General features: G+C 45.8%; 1 protein-coding gene across 3 annotated transcripts in view; it reads left to right on the forward strand.

Moving 5' to 3' along the window:
• Positions 1-21,718, forward strand: part of SLC45A1 (solute carrier family 45 member 1) — a 94,255-nt gene that overhangs the window by 12,481 nt on the left and 60,056 nt on the right. Inside the window, exon 1 of one of the 3 annotated variants that reach the window (XM_030185932.1) lies at positions 21,107-21,369. The exons of the other annotated variants lie outside the window; for them this stretch is intronic. The gene's annotated coding sequence lies outside the window, so the exon portion shown is untranslated. Of the gene's footprint in view, positions 1-21,106; positions 21,370-21,718 lie in introns of those variants that run through there. 3 annotated transcript variants of the gene reach the window in all.

The following is a 21,718-nucleotide window of genomic DNA, read 5'->3' on the forward strand; positions in this document are numbered from 1 at the left end:
ACTGGTGGTTGGGAGGCGGGGATAGTGCTGGGCAGACTTATACGGCCTGTGCCAGAGCCGGTGGTGGGAGGCGGGGCTGGTGGTTGGGAGGCGGGGATAGTGCTGGGCAGACTTATACGGTCTATGCCAGAGCCGGTGGTGGGAGGCGGGACTGGTGGTTGGGAGGCGGGGATAGTGCTGGGCAGACTTATACGGCCTGTGCCAGAGCCGGTGGTGGGAGGCGGGACTGGTGGTTGGGAGGCGGGGATAGAGCTGGGCAGACTTATACGGTCTATGCCAGAGCCGGTGGTGGGAGGCGGGGACTGGTGGTTGGGAGGCGGGGATAGTGCTGGGCAGACTTATACGGTCTATGCCAGAACCGGTGGGGAGGCGGGGATGGTGGGTGGGAGGCGGGGATAGTGCTGGGCAGACTTATATGGTCTATGCCAGAACCGGTGGTGGGAGGTGGGGATAGTACTGGGCAGACTTGTACGGTCTGTGCCCTGAAAATGACAGTTACAAATCAAGGAAAGATGTACACAAAAACTAGCACACATGAGTTTGTCTTGTTGGGCAGACTGGATGGACCGTGCAGGTCTTTTTCTGCCGTCATCTACTATGTTACCACATGTTACTATGTTTTCAAGACAAAGATACGATTAAATTTTAATGTAGAAAGTAATTATATTTTTAGTCTGTTAGCAATGATATTGTATTAGAAAGGTTTTTTCAATTTTTTTTGATTTGTAAATCCTTCTTGTATGAGAATTTCTTACTGATTAGAAGCTTTTTGTTAAAGGGCAGAATATAAATCTACTAATACAATACAATCCTTTCTGAGCTGGTTAGAACATATTTGTTTGCTGCTAATTAACAAGCATTTATTTCCACACTTGGTAATTGAGTTTGTGGTTCTCAGCTCTCCAGATTCCTGATAGCTGCACTTGTTCACAAGCTTTTTTTTTTGTTACATTTGTACCCTGCGCTTTCCCACTCATGGCAGGCTCAATGCGGCTTACATGATGGGGCAATGGAGGGTTAAGTGACTTGCCCAGAGTGACAAGGAGCTGCCTGTGCCTGAAGTGGGAATGGAACTCAGTTCCTCAGGACCAGAGTCCACCACCCTAACCCCTAGGCCACTCCTCCACTGTTGCTACTATGTTGCTATTCCACTAGCAACATTCCATGTAGAAGTCGACCCTTGCAGATCACCAATGTGGCCGCGCAGGCTTCTACATGGAATGTTGCTAGTGGAATAGCAACATTCCATGTAGAATCTCCAATAGTATCTATTTTTTTTTTTTTGTTACATTTGTACCCTGCGCTTTCCCACTCATGGCAGGCTCAATGCGGCTTACATGGGGCAATGAAGGGTTAAGTGACTTGCCCAGAGTCACAAGGAGCTGCCTGTGCCTGAAGTAGGAATCGAACTCAGTTCCTCAGGACCAAAGTTCACCACCCTAACCACTAGGCCACTCCTCCACTGTTGCTGCTATCGGAGATTCTACATGGAATGTTGCTATTCCACCAATGTGGCCGCACAGGCTTCTGCTTCTGTGAGTCTGACGTCCTGCACGTACGTGCAGGACGTCAGACTCACAGAAACAGAAGCCTGCGCAGCCTTCTACATGGAATGTTGCTAGTGGAATAGCAACATTCCATGTAGAATCTCCAATAGTAGCAACATTCCATGTAGAATCTCCAATAGTATCTATTTTATTTTTGTTACATTTGTACCCTGCGCTTTCCCACTCATGGCAGGCTCAATGCGGCTTACATGGGGCAATGGAGGGTTAAGTGACTTGCCCAGAGTCACAAGGAGCTGCCTGTGCCTGAAGTGGGAATCAAACTCAGTTCCTCAGGACCAAAGTCCACCACCCTAACCACTAGGCCACTCCTCCACTGTTGCTACTATTGGAGATTCTACATGGAATGTTGCTATTCCACTAGCAACATTCCATGTAGAAGTCAGCCCTTGCAGATCACCAATGTGGCCGCGCAGGCTTCTACATGGAATGTTGCTAGTGGAATAGCAACATTCATAAGTACATAAGTACATAAGTAGTGCCATACTGGGAAAGACCAAAGGTCCATCTAGCCCAGCATCCTGTCACCGACAGTGGCCAATCCAGGTCAAGGGCACCTGGCACGCTCCCCAAACGTAAAAACATTCCAGACAAGTTATACCTAAAAATGCGGAATTTTTCCAAGTCCATTTAATAGCGGTCTATGGACTTGTCCTTTAGGAATCTATCTAACCCCTTTTTAAACTCCGTCAAGCTAACCGCCCGTACCACGTTCTCCGGTAATGAATTCCAGAGTCTAATTACACGTTGGGTGAAGAAAAAATTTTCTCCGATTCGTTTTAAATTTACCACACTGTAGCTTCAACTCATGCCCTCTAGTCCTAGTATTTTTGGATAGCGTGAACAGTCGCTTCACATCCACCCGATCCATTCCACTCATTATTTTATACACTTCTATCATATCTCCCCTCAGCCGTCTCTTCTCCAAGCTGAAAAGCCCTAGCCTTCTCAGCCTCTCTTCATAGGAAAGTCGTCCCATCCCCACTATCATTTTCGTCGCCCTTCGCTGTACCTTTTCCAATTCTACTATATCTTTTTTGAGATACGGAGACCAGTACTGAACACAATACTCCAGGTGCGGTCGCACCATGGAGCGATACAACGGCATTATAACATCCGCACACCTGGACTCCATACCCTTCCTAATAACACCCAACATTCTATTCGCTTTCCTAGCCGCAGCAGCACACTGAGCAGAAGGTTTCAGCGTATCATCGACGACGACACCCAGATCCCTTTCTTGATCCGTAACTCCTAACGCGGAACCTTGCAAGACGTAGCTATAATTCGGGTTCCTCTTACCCACATGCATCACTTTGCACTTGTCAACATTGAACTTCATCTGCCACTTGCACGCCCATTCTCCCAGTCTCGCAAGGTCCTCCTGTAATCGTTCACATTCCTCCTGCGACTTGACGACCCTGAATAATTTTGTGTCATCGGCGAATTTAATTACCTCACTAGTTATTCCCATCTCTAGGTCATTTATAAATACATTAAAAAGCAACGGACCCAGCACAGACCCCTGCGGGACCCCACTAATTCCATGTAGAATCTCCAATAGTATCTATTTTTTTTTTTTTGTTACATTTGTACCCTGCGTTTTCCCACTCATGGCAGGCTCAATGCGGCTTACATGGGGCAATGGAGGGTTAAGTGACTTGCCCAGAGTCACAAGGAGCTGCCTGTGCCTGAAGTGGGAATCAAACTCAGTTCCTCAGGACCAAAGTCCACCACCCTAACCACTAGGCCACTCCTCCACTGTTGCTACTATTGGAGATTCTAGCTATTCCACTAGCAACATTCCATGTAGAAGTCAGCCCTTGCAGATCACCAATGTGGCCGCGCAGGCTTCTACATGGAATGTTGCTAGTGGAATAGCAACATTCCATGTAGAATCTCCAATAGTATCTATTTTATTTTTGTTACATTTGTACCCCGCGCTTTCCCATTTATGGCAGGCTCAATGCGGCTTACATGGGGCAATGGAGGGTTAAGTGACTTGCCCAGAGTCACAAGGAGCTGCCTGTGCCTGAAGTGGGAATCGAACTCAGTTCCTCAGTTCCCCAGGACCAAAGTCCACCACCCTAACCACTAGGCCACTCCTCCACTCTTCTGCTGAAAGGAAGTTTTATTGCATTTTGTTCTCCTTCTTATATATTTCTGGTGAATAAAATTGTAAAATAAAATCTTTTGAAGAAAAGCACGTATGCATTTTGTTCAAAAGGGTTTGTGAAAGACAGTAATTTTGATGGCAAGGTCAGTTGACGATTGGTAGAGTATTATGGTACATTTGATTACGAAATATAAAAATCAAGTTTATTTTCAATGAGAGAATGCTGATTTACATATTTCTAACATGCTTATGCTATTTTGTTTTACAGTTTTATACCCCCCTGAAGCAGATTTTTTTTTTTGAAACATGGCTATGTTGGGTTTTATATTTTGACTTTTAATCCAATATCTATTAAAGAACTTTTGGTTCATGAGATTTGTTTGTCCGGCTCATTTCTTATCCACTCTGGTGACTGCCATTCTCTGCAGACAATTGCCTTTCCTCTGAATCTGTTTCACATGCGTCCATTTTTTTTTTTTTTATGGTAGAACGCTTTGGATCAGGGTTGCCAGGTGGAAAATTTTTTTCCCACCCAATCCAGCCTAAAAACAGTCCAAAACCCGCCCAAACTCAAACCCCGCCCCTGATACCCCCACCCCTGCGTCATCACCCCGCCCCCGCCGTCATCGGCCCCGCCTCCCCTGTCATCGTCCCCGCCTCCCTCGTCATAGGCCCCGCCTCCCCGTCATCGGCCCCGCCCAGAACGTCACTAACCCCGCCCAAAACGTCACTAACCCCGCCCCCGCGGCCGAAAAAACCGCCTGAAAACTGCCCAAAATCAAAAAAAGAAGCCCAAAAAACCGCAACCCGCCGCGGGCAAAAATTTTCCACGGCGGGGTCGTGGAAAACCGCCCAACCGCCCACCTGGCAACACTGCTTTGGATACCAGATGACCCTTAGAGGAAGTGACATCGTTAGTCTGTAACAATCCCATTGGCCGATGATGCCTTTTCTGTCCTCATAGCACGTTCTTCCAATACAATACTGGACAGAGAGCTAAATCAACTCAGCAGCATTTATTCACAGAAGAGACTCAGACTCTCAGTTTCCAACAGTTTAATGCAGAAGTAAAACAACGGACTTACTGTATGAACATTGTTGAAATCAGAGTGTAGCATCGCCTCTCTGAATTAATTTTTCTAGCTCAGCTGCTACTGGCAGGATGGGCTGCTATATGGCATTGTGGCCCAGGGGCGTAGCCAGACAACGGATTTTAGGTGGGCCTAGATAAGAAGTGGGTGGGCACCAAGTGTTCTCCCTCCCCCCAACCACCACCAAAAAAATATTTTTACTATGTATCTCAGCTGGTGGGAAAATGCTTCTTTCTACCTTGGCAGTCTGCAGCAGGCATGCGCTGAAAACTGAGCATGTGCAGAAGCTGGTATCGTAGAGAGTAGTGTTTTCATTACCATTAGGGGAAATCTTCAGCTGGCCGAGCTTGGGATCTCCACCAGCTACCGCTAAACGTGTGCTACCGTTGGGTGGGCCTGAGCCCTAAATGGGTGGGCCCCAGCCTACCTGTGGCTACGCCACTGTGGCCTCGGAGAGAATGAATGGAGGTGAATTCTGCAGTTGATGAATATTGAATTGGTACAAAGAGATGATGGATTTTCCAGGAGCCTTGCCTTGTTTTGCTGAAGCCAAGATGGAGCATCTCTCTGGAGGGAGGAGAAGCTACCCAGAATGCAAAGGGCTCTAGAATAGACTTCTAGGGGTCAGTGGTCACAGCTGACTGTGATATGAGCAAAGCAGGTCTCAAAGGGGACTGGAGAGAAGGTCACATGCAACATTTAACCTATAAATGTAAGGGTTACAGGACCATACAAAGTCAATGTAAACAGACACACATGGCAGTGGGGGCAGAACAGTGTCAGCTCCTGAAAGAATCATTACAGCCTCCGCTGTGAGAGATTTGGAGGGGAATAAATCTCCAGGATCAGAGGCAAAGATAGATTTCCTCTCAGATGGACTCATCAGCTTTTTCTGCAGCTTGGGACACAAAGAAATTGCAGGGCCAGATATTTCCAGGGAGAAGTTCAGCCCTTAGTGTGGCCCTGAATTGTTGCTGTAGTTTTGTCATTAAAAGATAACTTTAAACTGAATGACTGTCTTGTCATAAAGCAGTAAATTGCTGTGTAACATAGGTGTAATTCGCTTGCTTACTTTGGGGGAGGGTAAGGAAGTTATATTGGCAATGGGAGAAGGGAACTGAATCAACGTTAGCATCTTCACCTCCCCAGTGTTGCCAGGGCTGCGGGTTTCCCGCCCAATTGGGCTCCTTTCCATGACCCGCTGTGGCTTTTTCACACCGCGTGCGGGTTGCGGGATTTGGGGCGGCTTTCTCTTGCCCCACCGGCAGTTTTTTCCCTACAGCCATCGGCCGCGGGTTGGCTCAGTTTTCCCGCGGCCACGGCCAGTGGAGGCGGGTTTAATGATGTCATTTGTATGCAAATGGCCTCATTAATATTTATTAATGATGTCATTCATAGCGGCAAGGTCTCACGCGTTAACCGGGTGGTAATCTTCAGCGTACACTGCCGATTACTGCCCATTTAGCGCCATTTGGTAGAAAATAAAAAATATTTTCTGCCGTGCATATTGGAGGCGTGTAAAAAAATGGAATTACCCCGGGACATGCGGTAGCCAGGCGCACCAATCCGTTAGGTGATTTAAATGTTTAAATCGTTTTAAATATCAAGCCCTCTTTGTTACCTCTATTTTGGTGTTTGGACACAAGAACAGTGAAAGGAAAATAAACAGAAGATCAACCTGTGTAACCAAAGTCAACACGATAGCCACAGCGGGCTAATTCAGAAAGCAGGGGCTTCCCTCATGCTGGTGGATATTTGAAAGCGGATTTCAGCAGGCTATACATTTAGCATTTTCCTGAAGCAAGGGCTCTGATAATGTGTGTTAGAAAGCAAACATGAGAGCTGTGGTGATAAAGAATCATTTATCAGCAAGGCTTGAGCTCCAGTGGTTCAGTTCATTCAGCACCTCCTGCCTCCCCAATCAATAAAGAATGTGCTCCTGTCAGCAAAGCTGAGTTAAAGCATGCTAACAGAAATGGCAAACAAATGTTATTAACTCATGGTGTTTGCGCTGGTGAGCAGCAAAAAGAGAATGGGAAAAAAAAACAGCCTCCTTTCTCCTGATCCCCCTTGTCCAACAATCAAATATCTGTAAAATTTTGGGGGAGGGGGGTCCTTTAACTAAGGTGCACTGAAAAATGGCCTGAGGTAGTGTAGAGGCGTGTTTTGGGCATGCGCAGAATGGACTCACGCCAATTTTTATTTTGCCGCACGTCCATTTTCGGCCAATAAAAGGCCTTTATTTTTGCAGGCGCACTGAAAAATGGACCTGCAAGCGTCCAATACACGCGCCTACAACAGCGCAGCCCATTTTTCAGCACACCTTAGTAAAAGGACCCCTTAACTGTCCGAGATAACCACATCAATAGGACCTGCATAAAAGTCAGTCCTATCCTTTATGTGATTCGCCATAGCCGGTTAACAGCGCTTTACTGGCTATGTTTTCACCTGCCCCCGGATACCTGGAAATTCAGTGCTGGAGCTTGATCATGGCCCAGCATTGAATTTCCAGGGATAACGCCAGCAGCAGTCAGCAAATCACTGATCGCAACTGGCTGAATATCAGGTTCAAAGATGCCAGATTTTCCTAGTGATCCAATTCTCAGGGAGAATGCCAGATTGACAGGAAGTGAAACTGGAATCCTTGGCTTCACCGCCAAACAGGTAGACTGTAACCTGTCCCAGTGACAACTTCACTGCTATGCCCATTTCTGAACCCCACAGGCTTCTCTCTCCGGGACTCAGTAAGCATCTTATTCTCAAAATTCAGCTTAAAATACTACTACTACTACGGTATCCTTACTATAGAGCTACTAGACGTACGCAGCACTGTACATTTGAACATGAAGAGACAGTCCCTGCTTGACAGAGCTTACAATCTAATTAGGCCAGACAAACAGGACAAATAAGAGATAAGGGAATTACTAAGGTGGAGATGATAAAATAAGGGTACTGAACAAGTGAATAAGGGTTAGGAGTTAGAAGCAGCATCAAAAAGGTGGACTTTTAGTCTAGATGAGATGGGTCCACCTGGCCCATGATACAGCAATTGCAAATGATTCTAGCAGACCAAAGCCAACCCCGTGGCTCACTTCTGCCATAAAAAAAATGGCACTAACCTTGACCAGGCCCAAGTTGGCATCATTTTCTAGTATAGCAGGAACTAACAATGGCACCAGCTTTGACCGTACTGGCACCATATGCAACTGTGGCACCAGCATTGAAGAAGCAACCTGAGACTATATGAGGTCAACTTCAGCTTGTTGACGTCATGCCATCTCCTGTTCTCAATCTAACCTCCTTGATGAAAAGCACTACATCCTTCAAAGATAACAGTTTCCTCTGGGACACATATGGTAAAAAGATCTCCGACCCTAAACCCCATCTGCACGGGTCCTTGTATAATTAAAAGTTCATGCACAGGAGACAGGCGGATGTTTTGAATAGATCCTGCCAATAACAGTTACATTTATTTGATGTATTGCAAATCCTGGGTAAATTTAAGCAGTTTATAGTTACATAAAATGGGGGGGGGGGGGGGCTGATATCAAATTCAGATAACACAGAGAGGGAGGTGGAACCAGAGCAGAGGGAAGGAAAACATGAAGCTGTAAGACAATTAGATGCATTGCAAATAGATATAACACAGAGCCCACAATTCAAGTGTCAGCTCAGAAAAACCTGGACCATGCCTAGATCTACAAGAATCCCAGTGTTTCCCTGGTCTGGAATTCTTTAGGAGTAGCCTAGTGGTTAGTGCAGTGGACTTTGATCCTGGGGGAACTGAGTTTGATTCCCACTGCAGCTCCTTGTGACTCTGGGCAAGTCACTTAACCCTCCATTGCTCCTGGTACAAAATAAGTACCTGAATATATGTAAACCGCTTTGAATGTGGTTGCAAAAACCTCAGAAAGGCAGTATATCAAGTCCTATTTCCCTTTCCCTATTTCAGATTCTACATGGAATGTTGCTACTATTTGAGATTCTTTTGCTACTATTGGAGATTCTACGTGGAATGTTAATGTTGCTATTCCACTAGCAACATTCCATGTAGAAGCCTGCCCTTGCAGATCAGCAACGCGGCCGCGCAGGCTTCTGTTTCTGTGAGTCTGACGTCCTGCATGTACGTGCAGGACGTCAGACTCACAGAAACAGAAGCCTGCGCGGCCGCGTTGCTGATCTGCAAGGGCAGGCTTCTACATGGAATGTTGCTAGTGGAGGAGTAGCCTAGTGTTTAGTACAGCTGACTTTGATCCTAGGCAACTGGGTTTGATTCCCACTGCAGCTCCTTGTGACTCTGGGCAAGTCACTTAACCCTCCATTGCTCCTGGTACAAAATAAGTACCTGAATATATGTAAACCGCTTTGAATGTGGTTGCAAAAACCTCAGAAAGGCAGTATATCAAGTCCTATTTCCCTTTCCCTATTTCAGATTCTACATGGAATGTTGCTACTATTTGAGATTCTTTTGCTACTATTGGAGATTCTACGTGGAATGTTAATGTTGCTATTCCACTAGCAACATTCCATGTAGAAGCCTGCCCTTGCAGATCAGCAACGCGCCGCGCAGGCTTCTGTTTCTGTGAGTCTGACGTCCTGCATGTACGTGCAGGACGTCAGACTCACAGAAACAGAAGCCTGCGCGGCCACATTGCTGATCAGCAAGGTCAGGCTTCTACATGGAATGTTGCTAGTGGAGGAGTAGCCTAGTGTTTAGTACAGCTGACTTTGATCCTAGGCAACTGGGTTTGATTCCCACTGCAGCTCCTTGTGACTCTGGGCAAGTCACTTAACCCTCCATTGCCCCGGTACAAAATAAGTATCGGAATATATGTAAACCATTTTGAATGTAGTTGCAAAAACCTCAGAAAGGCAGTATATCAAGTTCCCATTTCCCTTTCCCCCCTTTAACTGGAGTCTGCTAGGGGTACCGTGCCAATAAGGGATGCAGGGATGGGAGCAATTTCGTTCACTTTGCAGGCCCAGTCCTATAACAAAGGACTGCTGTTTGTTATTTCATTTTTGTGCTGCTGTTTCGGTATTTAATTTTTGAGGTTTTGAACCATTAAGCTACACCAGGGGCGTAGCCAGACCTTGGCGAGAGGGGGCTCCAGAGCCCAAGGTGGGAGGGGGCACATTTTAGCCCACCTCCCCCAGCCGCCAACCCTCCCCCGCCACTTTCAGATCCCTCCCCACCGCCGCCAGGAACCTTTGCTGGCGGGGGTCCCCAACCCCTGCCAGTCTTAGTCTTCTTCAGCGCCGTTCTCCGGCGCGTTCGCTGAACTGTGCTGTGAGTCCTGACTGCATGCAGAACGTCAGTCAGGACTCACAGCACAGAAGACCGGAGATTGCTCCTGCTTCCCCCCTCCTCACTAGACACCAGAGAGACCACTAGTTGGACCCAGGGGAATGGAGGGGTAAGGCTGTTCATTGGGGGGGTTGGCTGATGTCTTTTTCAGGAGTACAGAGAGGTTCAGGGTGGCTGATGTTGATTTTGGGAGGGTGTGTGGGGATGAAGGCTTGCTGATGTCAGAGGAGGGTGCAGGGAGGGAGTCAAATTGATGCTATAGGGTGCAGCAATTTTAAAAGACTGCGTAAGTGGAGAGCTGGGGACAGCAGGACATTCTTTGCTGCTCCTGCTGCTGGATGTATCAGCAGATACATGTGCACAGTCCTTCACCTACGTCTAGTATTTTACACCAGGCTCAGCATTTGGCAGATCCTTTTATAAAATACCAGGGGAATATTGAACATCCCAACCTGGACGTCCCAATTCTCATCTCAAGGGGGGGGGGGTGTAAGAAAATTGATTTTATATTGGTCAAGCAAATTTGGATATTTCTGTTTGAGAATTATTTCCTGGCTCCTTGTTGGTGTTTGTTGTCTATTGCAAATAGCAGAAGACAAGATTTAAAGAGTTTGATTCACCAAAGGGAAAAATAAAATGACTTAAAATATGTTTGTTCAGCCCAGGGTAATTTTTAAAAACTGCTTTAAATAGGCATGTAGAAAAATTCTTACAAAAATGTGGATCGTGTTAAGAACAAGTAAAGGCAGCAGAATGAAGATCCGCCCCACCCCTCCCCCACCCCACCCCTGCCACTGCAATTTAAAAATGCTATGATGTCAAGTTTAACAAAGCTATGGGAATAGACAAATACATTTTCTGTGTATTCATCTCTTAATTCCAGGTGCTTTTGTACAAGTGTGTAACACATTATGTAAAACATGTGCATTCATCTGCATTGTTTGTAGGGATTATACTACACTCTAGCGGCAAAGTAAAAGAAGGGCAAATCAGTTCTCAGTCATATCAATTTTTTCTCCCCAGAGCAGGAAAGCAATTATATGATGCTGTCTTGCCATCTAGTGGACAGATTTAAGAATTGTTCGCCTCAAAAGATTATGAAAAAATTCAGGGCACCAGGCTCATATATTAAAAATGTATTCCACCAATATTTTCTCTATTAAAAATGGCAGGCAGGAGCGGTAGCCTAATTATTAAAGCAGCAGGCTGAGAACCAGGGAAGCTAGAGTACAAATCCTGTTTCTCCCACTGATGCTCCTCGAAATCTTGGGCAATTCACTTCAGCTTCCATCGCTTGAGCTGCAAACTTACGACTTTTTTCACTAACTAGTGACAAAATAGTGTATTTGTGTGCTATTTTACCACAGAATTCACTAAGAAGCAGTAACTGAGTATCACCGGTAAGTGAATTCTGCAGTAATTTTTTCGCTTTGCTTCAGCCAGGAAAATTACACATTCCTGCTGAGAGAGAGGCAGAGGGGGCAAAGGGAGATGGAAAGTTGGTAGGCAGGTGAAAAGTTAACTGACATTTTGTACAGAAATTAGAAAACTCAAAATGTAGATCCTGGCCTGTGCTCCATTTATGTGAGGAAAGTTGGCGACTGGCTAGGGGAAGGAAAAAAAGTGTGTTTAAAGCTCCAGGAGCCCTGCTACAATATGAAAGAAGGACTTACTTCTACTACTTATCATTTCTTTAGCGCTACTAGACGTATGCAGCGCTGTACACGAACTTGAAGAGACAGTCCCTGCTCGACAGAGCTTACAATCTAATCAGGACAGACGAACAGGACAAGTAAGGGATAAGGACAAAGAGTAGCAAAATTCCATGCAGAATCCCTTAGAGTAGCAAGATTCCAAACAGAACCCCAAAGAGTAACAAGATTCCGGAATCCCTAAGAGTAGCAAGATTCTAGAATCCTGAATACTACTACTACTTATCATTTCTATAGTGCTACTAGACGTACGCAGCGCTGTACGCTTGAACATGAAGAGACAGTCCCTGCTCGACAGAGTTTACAATCTAATAAGGACAGACAAACAGGACAAATAAGGGATAAGGGAATTACTAAGGTGGGGATGATAAAATAAGGGTACTGAACAAGTGAGTAAGGGTTAGGAGTTAAAAGCAGCATCAAAAGGGTGGGCTTTTAGCCTAGATTTGAAGACGGCCAGAGAGGGAGCTTGACATACCAGCTCAGGAAGTCTATTCCAGGCATATGGTGCAGCAAGATAAAAGGAACAGAGTCTGGAGTTAGCGATGGAGGAGAAGGGTGCAGATAAGAGAGATTTACCCAGAGTTCCCGGGGAGGAGTGTAGGGAGAGGTACTGAGGAGCTGCAGAGTGAATGCACTTATAAGTCAATAAGAGGAGTCTGAACTGTATTCGGAAACAGATAGGGAGCCAGTGAAGTGCCTTGAGGAGAGGGCTAATATGAGCATAACGACACTGGCGGAATACAAGTTGTAAGGCAGAATTTTGAACAGATTGAAGAGGCTGAGTGGGAGACCTATAAGAAGCAAGTTGCAATAGTCTAAGCAAGAGGTGATAAGAACCAGCTGAGGCCTGAAAAGTGAGGCCTCAGATGGTGCACAGCTAAATTAAGACTGCATCAGAGCCTCTATTCCAGACCAGCCATGTACTGAATCTGATTGCATAATGGAAGTGTTGAAACTGCTATCTATTGAACGCTTACCTGTACTAGTTTCTATTGAATATTGTCCCAAGTTCCAATAAAAGTCTTAGTTCAGATCTTGTATGCTGGCCTGCATTGCTTTATTGCTCTGTGAGTAGATTTCCAGTGCCTTTTGGCCTCCCAGTTTCTAGTTCCGATCCTGACCTCACTAAACAGTCCTAAACATACTTAAGGTAACCCGCATTGATGCTCACTGAGTAAGAAAGGTCTATATAGGTATATATTTTAAATAAAGTTTAATGTTTAGAAGTATGAGGTCAATTATGCAGTTTTAGAGGGTTATTTATTTATTTTATTTATTTATTGTTACATTTGTACCCCGCGCTTTCCCACTCATGGCAGGCTCAATGCGGCAGGCAATGGAGGGTTAAGCGACTTGCCCAGAGTCACAAGGAGCTTTGTATCCCACATTTTCCCACCTATTTGCAGGCTCAATGTGGCTTACATAGTATCGGAGAGGCGTTCACCAACTCCGGTATGAACAAATACAAAGTGATATTATGGTAAGATAAAGTTCATGTGGCACAGCCACATTAGGGAATCGTACAGCGGAAGAGTTGTGTTATGTCCATTACATCCTTTGGTTTTGTTGCCCATCTCTTCTCCCTTGCTTTTGGCGCCTAACCACCTTCCCCATTTATGATACCTACACTGACTACATAGTTTATTACCTTTAGATTGTAAGCTCTCTTGAGCAGGGACTGTCCTTCCCCTTGTTTAAAATTGTACAGCGCTGCATAACCCTAGCAGCGCTATAGAAATGCTAAGTAGTAGTAGTAGTAGTAGTAGTTGTGTCACAGAGAACAGGCATTTAGGTTGGATCAGTAGGGTATGCCTTTTGAAACAGGTAAGTTTTTAGTGTTTTCCGGAAGTTTGGGTGGTCATACGTCGTTTTCAAGGCTTTTGGTAGTGCGTTCCACAGTTGTGTGCTTATGTAGGAAAAGCTGGATGTGAAGGTTGTTTTGTACTTAAGTCCTTTGCAGCTTGGGTAGTGCAGATTTAGGTATGTTCGTGTTGATTCGGACGTGTTTCTAGTTGGTAGGTCGATCAGGTCTGTCATGTATCCCAAGTCTCACAAGACTTGAAACTATGAGACCAATCTGAACTTCCTGCACCACAAGACCCAAGCTTGACAATAGAGAAGTCATAGCAGGGATCCTATGGGAAGAATTTGCAGCTGAAAACAGGTGAGGGGAAAGAGAATGGGTGAAGACAGGGGAGGGGCCATAGGAGAGAGACTGGGTGAAGGCAGGGGAGGGGGCATGAGAAGGAGACTTGGTGAAGGTTGAGAGGGGGCTTGGGAGAGTGGGAGAAGGCTGGGAGGAAACTTGGGAAAGAGACTGCGGGAAGGCTATGGAGGGGGGTATGGGAAAGAGTGGGTGATGGCTAGGGGGCATCAGGGGAGAAAGAGTGAGTGTGCTTGGCCCTCTGAATGTTATGAAATTAAATGTGCCCCCCCCCCCCAATTAAAAAAAGGTTGGACAAGCCCGTCCTAAGCCATGTGTCCACTACTGACTACCTGACAGTTACATATTTCACTGTTAGCCACTCATATGTTGCTAAAATTACAGTAGTAGACAGTTATAATACCAGACACTTAAAGCTACAATCGACATAAATTGTAAATATTGTTGCTGAATAATGTGACGGTTTACAAATAATATGTACTAGGAAAGATTTCATTCATAAGCACTACAACAACAACAAGAACATAATAACATAACATAAGGACATACTGAGACAGACCGAAGGTCCATCAAGTCCAGCATCCTGTTTCCAAAAGTGGCCAATCCAGGTCACAAGTACCTGGCAAGATCCCAAACAGTACAACACATTTTATGCTGCTTATCCTGGAAACAAGCAGTGGATTTTCCCCAAGTCCATTTTAATAACGGCTTATGGACTTTTCTTTTGGGAAGCTATCCAAAACTTTTTTAAACCCTGCTAAGCTAACTGCTTTTACTACATTCTTTAGTTTAATTACATGTTGAGTGAAGAAATATTCACTCCAATTTGTTTTTAATTTACTACTTTCTAGCTTCATTGCATGCCCCCTAGTCCTAGTATTATTTTGAAAGAGTAAACAAGCAATTCACATCTACCTGTTCCACTTCACTCATTATTTTATAGACCTCTGTCATATCTCCCCTCAGCCGCCTTTTCTCCAAGCTGAAGAGCCCTAGTCGCTTTAGCCTTTCCTCATAGGGAAGTCGTCCCATCCCCTTTATCATTTTCGTCATCCTTCTCTGTACCTTTTCTAATTCCACTATATCTTTTTTGAGATGAGGTGATCAGAATTGCACACAATATTCGAGGTGCGGTTGCACCATGGAGCGATACAAAGGCATTATAACGTCCTCATTTTTGTTTTCCATTCCTTTCCAAATAATACCTAACATTCTATTTGCTTTCTTAGCCGCAGCAGCACACTGAGCAGAAGGTTTCAACGTATCATCAAAGACGACACCTAGATCCCTTTCTTGGTCCATGACTCCTAATGTGGAACCTTGCATGACGTAGCTATAATTCGGGTTCCTCTTTCCCACATGCATCACTTTGCACTTGCTCACATTAAACGTCATCTGCCATTTAGACGCCCAGTCGCCCAGTCTCCCAGTCTCGTAAGGTCCTCTTGAAGTTTTTCACAATCCTCCTGCGATTTAACGACTTTGAATAACTTTGTATCATCAGCAAATTTAATTACTTCACTAGTTATTCCCATCTCTAGGTCATCTATAAATATGTTAAAAAGCAGCGGTCCCAGCACAGACCCCTGGGGAACCCCACTATCTACCCTTCTCCATTGAGAATACTGACCCTATTCTCTGTTTTCTATCCTTTAACCAGTTTTTGATCCACAATAGGACACTACCTCCTATCCCTTGATTCTCCAATTTCCTCTGGAGTTTTTCATGAGGCACTTTGTCAAACACCTTCTGAAAATCCAGATACACAATATCAACCGGCTCACCTTTATCCACATGTTTGTTCACCCCTTCAAAGAAATGTAATAGATTGGTGAGGCAAGATTTCCCTTGCCTACTCTCCTGTTTTCAGCGCGCCGTGCACTGCATGCTCGTTTTAATGAAACTCGGCATGCGCGAGCATGTTCAGTTTCATTAAAATGAGAGCATGCACGGCGCAACTGGAAACAGGGAGAGGAAGCAAGTACGAGACCAGCGCGGGACAGATAAACGCTTCAGAAGGTGGGGGTTGGGGTCGGGGGCCCCAGATCCAATTTGGAGGGGCCAGGCCCCCGTGGCCCCCCATAGCTACGCTACTGCATTAAAAGGCACAACCGCAGGATGCGCTCAGGCATCCCGTTGCAGCTTTTGGATCGGCATATGCCAATCCCGTGCTATAAAATATATTTTAGTGCAGGGGTGTGTTTTGACGCAGAGAGAAGTACATAAGTACGTAAGTAATGCCACACTGGGAAAAGACCAAGGGTCCATCGAGCCCAGCATCCTGTCCACGACAGCGGCCAATCCAGGCCAAGGGCACCTGGCGAGCTTCCCAAACGTACAAACATTCTATACATGTTATTCCTGGAATTGTGGATTTTTCCCAAGTCCATTTAGTAGTGGTTTATGGACTTGTCCTTTAGGAAACTGTCTAACCCCTTTTTAAACTCTGCTAAGCTAATCGCCTTCACCACGTTCTCCGGCAACAAATTCCAGAGTTTGATTATGCATTGGGTGAAGAAAATTTTTCTCCGATTTGTTTTAAATTTACTACACTGTAGTTTCATCGCATGCCCCCTCGTCCTAGTATTTTTGGAAAGCGTGAACAGATGCTTCACATCCACCTGTTCCACTCCACTCATTATTTATATACCTCTATCAGGTCTCCCCTCAGCCGTCTCTTCTCCAAGCTGAATAGCCCTAGCCTCCTTAATCTTTCTTCATAGGGAAGTCGTCCCATCCCCGCTATCATTTTCGTCGCCCTTCGCTGCACCTTTTCCAATTCTACTATATCTTTCTTGAGATCCGGCGACCAGAATTGAACACAATACTCAAGGTGCGGTCGCACCATGGAGCGATACAACGGCATTATAACATCCTCACACCTGTTTTCCATACCTTTCCTAATAATACTCAACATTCTATTCACTGCCCTAGCCGCAGCAGCGCACTGAGCAGAAGGTGTGCCCTGTGATAATTGGGTAATGCGGGTAAATCACCACGCACTGCCCGATTAGCACAGGTTAAGTGCGGAAGCCCTTCCTACCTAGTAAATAGGTGGCACTAAGGGGGCTCATGCACTAATGGCCATGCGCTAATTGGGAAATTATCGCATGACCATTAAGGGGAAAATAGAAATCGTCGCCATTTTGCTGCCACGCTACAAGTGGTCTCAGCGCATGGCAAATCCATGCGCTAAAAATAGTGCAAGCCACTTTTTTGGCGCTGCTTAGTAAAAGGGCCCCCCTTAGTGTGCGGTAAGTGCAAAGGCTCATGGAAACTATCATTAGCACGTATTAAATCTGGTTTCAATTAGCGCTGATACATCTAGCGCCTCCTCTTAAGGAAGCAGTAAGTGACCCAAGTTAACTGATGGGCAGGACACACCCGTTCTCCACCCATGACCTGTCTAGTTCCCGTCCCCATAGGAACATAAGCATTGCCGTACTGGGACAGACCCAAGGACCATCAAGCCCAATATCCTGTTTCCAAAGTGGACCTATCCAGTACTTGGCAAGATCCTAGAACAGTAAAACAGATTTTTGTCCTAGAAATAAGCACTGGACGTTCCCGAGTCTGACTAACAGGAATCATTTGTGAAGTTCTAAAGCTTCATTGCTTGATTTCCCTTCTGTTAAGAAGATGAACTTGAAAGTGGTCTGGGAATGCTTATTTCTATTTGAAGGAGCAAGAATATGGAATAATAAACCTGTTGAAATTCCCTTGGTTACACCTTACATTACTCTTCATAAGACACTTAAAATATGCCTATTTTCTATTCAACATTCTGATTTATAGTGAGTGAATTAGTCTACCTAATTATGGAATCTATAGTACAGGGCTGTAAATGTTTTATGTAAATTCCTTCCGACTGAGATCTCTCTTATTATTTTGTAATCCGCTTTGCATTATTGGGTTAAAAGCGGAATAGAAGTCATAGTATATGGTACAATACAATAATAATGGCTTATGGACTTTGCTTTTAGAAAATTAGCCAAACCTTTTTTTTTAAACCCTGCTAACTGCTTTTACCACATTCTCTAGCAATGAATTCCAAAGTTTAATTTCGCAATGAGAGAAGAAATATTTTTTTTCTAGTTTGTTTTAAATGTACTACTTAGCAGCTTCGGTGCATGCCCCCTAGTCCTTGTATTTTTGGGAAAAGTATACAAGCGAATCACCTCTACCCTTCCACTCCACTCAGTATTTCATAGATCTCTATCTATTTCCCCTCAGCCAAGAGCCCTAGTCTCATTAGCCTTTCCCCATAGGGAAATATGGAGTTCACACAGAAGCGGAGGCAGGATGAGGCAGGTTGACGGCGCTGGGGGAGCGAGAGCGGACTTCTGCCGGCGCACATTTTCAGTGCAACAGGATGAAAAAAAATAGGCGCCGGCAGAACTCTGTTTGGGGGAGCGGCTGCTCCCCTAGCGCCCCACCTAGCTACGCCACTGAGTTCACATGCAAATTAGCACATGCTGTCACTGTGGTAGCAGATCAGCGTGTCCAACATTAGATACTGCACGCTAATTCATGTGTTATTTTCTTTGGGTCCCTTTTACTAGGGTTGGCGGGCGACAACCGGCTTGCTGCATGCAAATACGGAAATACCGCTGGGCTACTGCAAGCACACGGCAGGCAATACTTCTCACCCCCTGCGAGTGTCATTTCCAGTGCTACAATAATTTTTTAGATTTTTGTAGTGCTGGAACTTAACCGGTGGTAATCGGGCAGTGGGTACTGCCGGGTTAGCGTGGGATCCCTTACCAACATCTTAATGGGTGGCAGTATGGGCTCCCCACTGACATGGCTGTGAGGTACTACTACTACTACTACTTATCATTTCTATAGCGCTACAAGGCATACGCAGCGCTGTACACCATACACAAAAGACAGTCCCTGCTAAAAGAGCTTACAATCTAGATAAGACAGGTAAACAGACAGAACAATTAAGGGTAAGGGAATAAAGAGGTGAGGATAAAAGGACAGGACAGGTGAGCAGTGGTTAGGAGTCAAAAGCAGTGGTAAAGAGGTGGGCTTTAAGCCTAGACTTGAAAACGGGCAAAGAGGGGGCTAGATGTATAGGCTCGGAAAGTCTGTTCCAGGCGTGAGGCGCAGCAAGATAAAAGGAACGGAGTCTGGAATTAGCAGTAGAGGAGAAGGGGACAGACAAGAGAGATTTATCTACAGAACGGAGTACCCAAGGGGGCGGCGTAGGGAGAGACGAGAGTGGAGAGGTACTGGGGAGCGGCAGAGTGAATGCACTTATAGGTCAATAAGAGAATGAATTGAATGCGGAAATGGATAGGGAGCCAGTGAAGTGACTTAAGGAGAGGGCTAATGTGAGCATAGCGACTTTGGCGGAAAATGAGTTGCGCAGCAGAGTTTTCCCCTCAAAATGGCCAGCTATTTACCCGTTGCGGTTAAAAGGGGCCTCAGCGCATGTCCAAAACACGCGTTGGTTCTAGCAGAGGCCCCCTTTTACTGCAGCTTAGTAAAAGGACCCCTTCATGTGCTTTAGTATAACGGGCTCTAAATTTAGGACTGATTTATCTCAAGCTGTTGTAAGATGGCTTGAGTGGTACTGTTTATGACCACTGTTACAATCAGACCTGCCGACCTGAACATGTACACCTTGGAGGAAAGGAGAAACAGGGGTGACATGATACAGATGTTCAAATATTTGAAAGGTGTTAATCCGCAAACGAACCTTTTTCGGAGACGGGAAGGCGGTAGAAATCGAGGACACGAATTGAGGTTGAAGAGGGGCAGGCTCAGGAGTAATGTCAGGAAGTATTTTTTCACGGAGAGGGTGGTGGATATGTGGAATGCCCTCCCGCGGGAGGTGGTGGAGATGAAAACGGTAATGGAATTCAAACGTGCGTGGGATAAACACAAAGGAATCCTGTTTAGAAGGAATGGATCTATGGAATCTTAGTGGACATTGGGTGGCGACGCTGGTAATTGGGAAGCGAAACCGGTGCTGGGCAGACTTCTACGGTCTACGCCCTGATCGTGACTGAATAGATAGGGGTGGGCTGGAGTGTAAATTTTAAGAGGCTTCGACGTTAGCTTCAGAACTTAGGCCCAGATGCATTAAAGACGTCGGTAATTTCCGTTCCCTACCGATTCCATAGCGAATCGGTAGGGAATAGGAATGCATCAACGATAGGGAATGCAAATGAGCTACTCGTTGTAGCTCACTTGCATTCTCTATTCCTTCGGTACCTGAGTCGGAGAATCGGGACGTCCCTTTAGATTAGGCTCCTCTTCCTGGTCTCTTCAGCCAATCAAAGCGGGCTTAGCTGGCTGTTGTCAGCGAAACGCACTCTGATTGGCTAAAGAGACCAGGAAGAGGAGCCTAATCTAAAGGGACGTCCCAATTCTCCGGCAACCAGGAAAATATAAAAGTTTTGCTGTGGAGGGGCAGCGAAGACAAAATAGAAGGGGGGAAAAAACACCAGCGCCGGCAGAGCTAAAAAAATGCGAAAAAAAGACGTCTCTCAGAAGCGCGGGGAGAGTACGTCCTTAAAGGACGCCCCTCACATGCGCTCCCTTCTTTTTTTCTTTTTTACCTTTTTTGGGGGGCCCTTTTCCTTTCCGATTCCCTCACAGGAGCCCTAACGAGAGGTGCAGACCTCCCGTTAGGGTTCCTACGGTAAGGGAATCGGAAAAACGGTAGTGCAGCTCATTATAATAGCTTTTGAATAATTTGCATTCCGTTTTCGTTGCCTGCTACCGTGGCAGGGAAAATGCCCTTAGTGCATGCCCGGGGTGAACTACTTGCGTTTTAAACTGGCTGGAACCAGTTTAAAACGCAAGTTGTGGGCTCATTAGGTTTTGTGCATCTGGGCCTTAGTACAAGAACAGTACTAGGCAGACTTCTACGGTCTGTGCCCTGAAAATGGCAAGGACAAATCAAACTCGGGTATACATATAAAGTAGGAGTTTATCTTGTGGGGCAGACTGGGTGGACCGTTCAGGTCTTTATCTGCCGTCATTTACTATCACGTCATTTACTATGAGACTGAAAAGGGGGTGGGGGAAAGGACGGTTTCTTTATTGACAGTTTCTTTGCTGAATCTTTCGTTTCCTGGACAGTGGGGCCACCTTAAACCTGAGAAGTGGCCGTGTACTGTTGCTCTGTAGGCAGAGCTGTTACCCTTCCACCTGCCCCTTTAAATGCTGCAGCCATTGAAACCTGCCGATGCTTTCTGCAGACTCAGAGCTGGCGGTGGTGGGAGACAGAGAGAGGGAAGGAAATTGCTGATGTCATCGCCCCCACCCTCCATTCAGCAGGAAGGATCCTTGATCCAAAGAGGGAGGGTCCAGCCCCGGGAGAAGGGGCAGGTTGGGAAGACCCCCTACCATCCGCCTGTGAAAAAAAGGATGACTCTCCATCGCTAATCCCAGGTAAACCGATCTGCTCTTCTGCATAAGAACTGGGCTTCCCTCGGGCATCCTGGAGGCAAAATGCCCTCTCTGCATCCCTGTGGGTACTCAGTAGGGTGGCTGTGCGGGAGGGCTGGATGCTCTCCAGATGAATGGGGTGATTACTCTGCAGGCAGTAATGTCTGAAGGGTTTCTTCCTTGCAGAAAATCTTAAACTGGTTGTTGTGCCTTGTGGCAGTGAGAGGATGGCAGGGACATAGCAGGGTTAGGGAGCCCAGTGTGACTCTGCTGTGGTTTATGCAGTCAGCAGCTGGGGATTCCTGTGTTCAGTCTCTCCATATCAATTAATTAAAAGGAAAAAAAAAACCTG

The sequence above is a fragment of the Microcaecilia unicolor genome, chromosome 13, assembly GCF_901765095.1.
Source record: "Microcaecilia unicolor chromosome 13, aMicUni1.1, whole genome shotgun sequence".
NCBI lineage: Eukaryota > Metazoa > Chordata > Amphibia > Gymnophiona > Siphonopidae > Microcaecilia > Microcaecilia unicolor.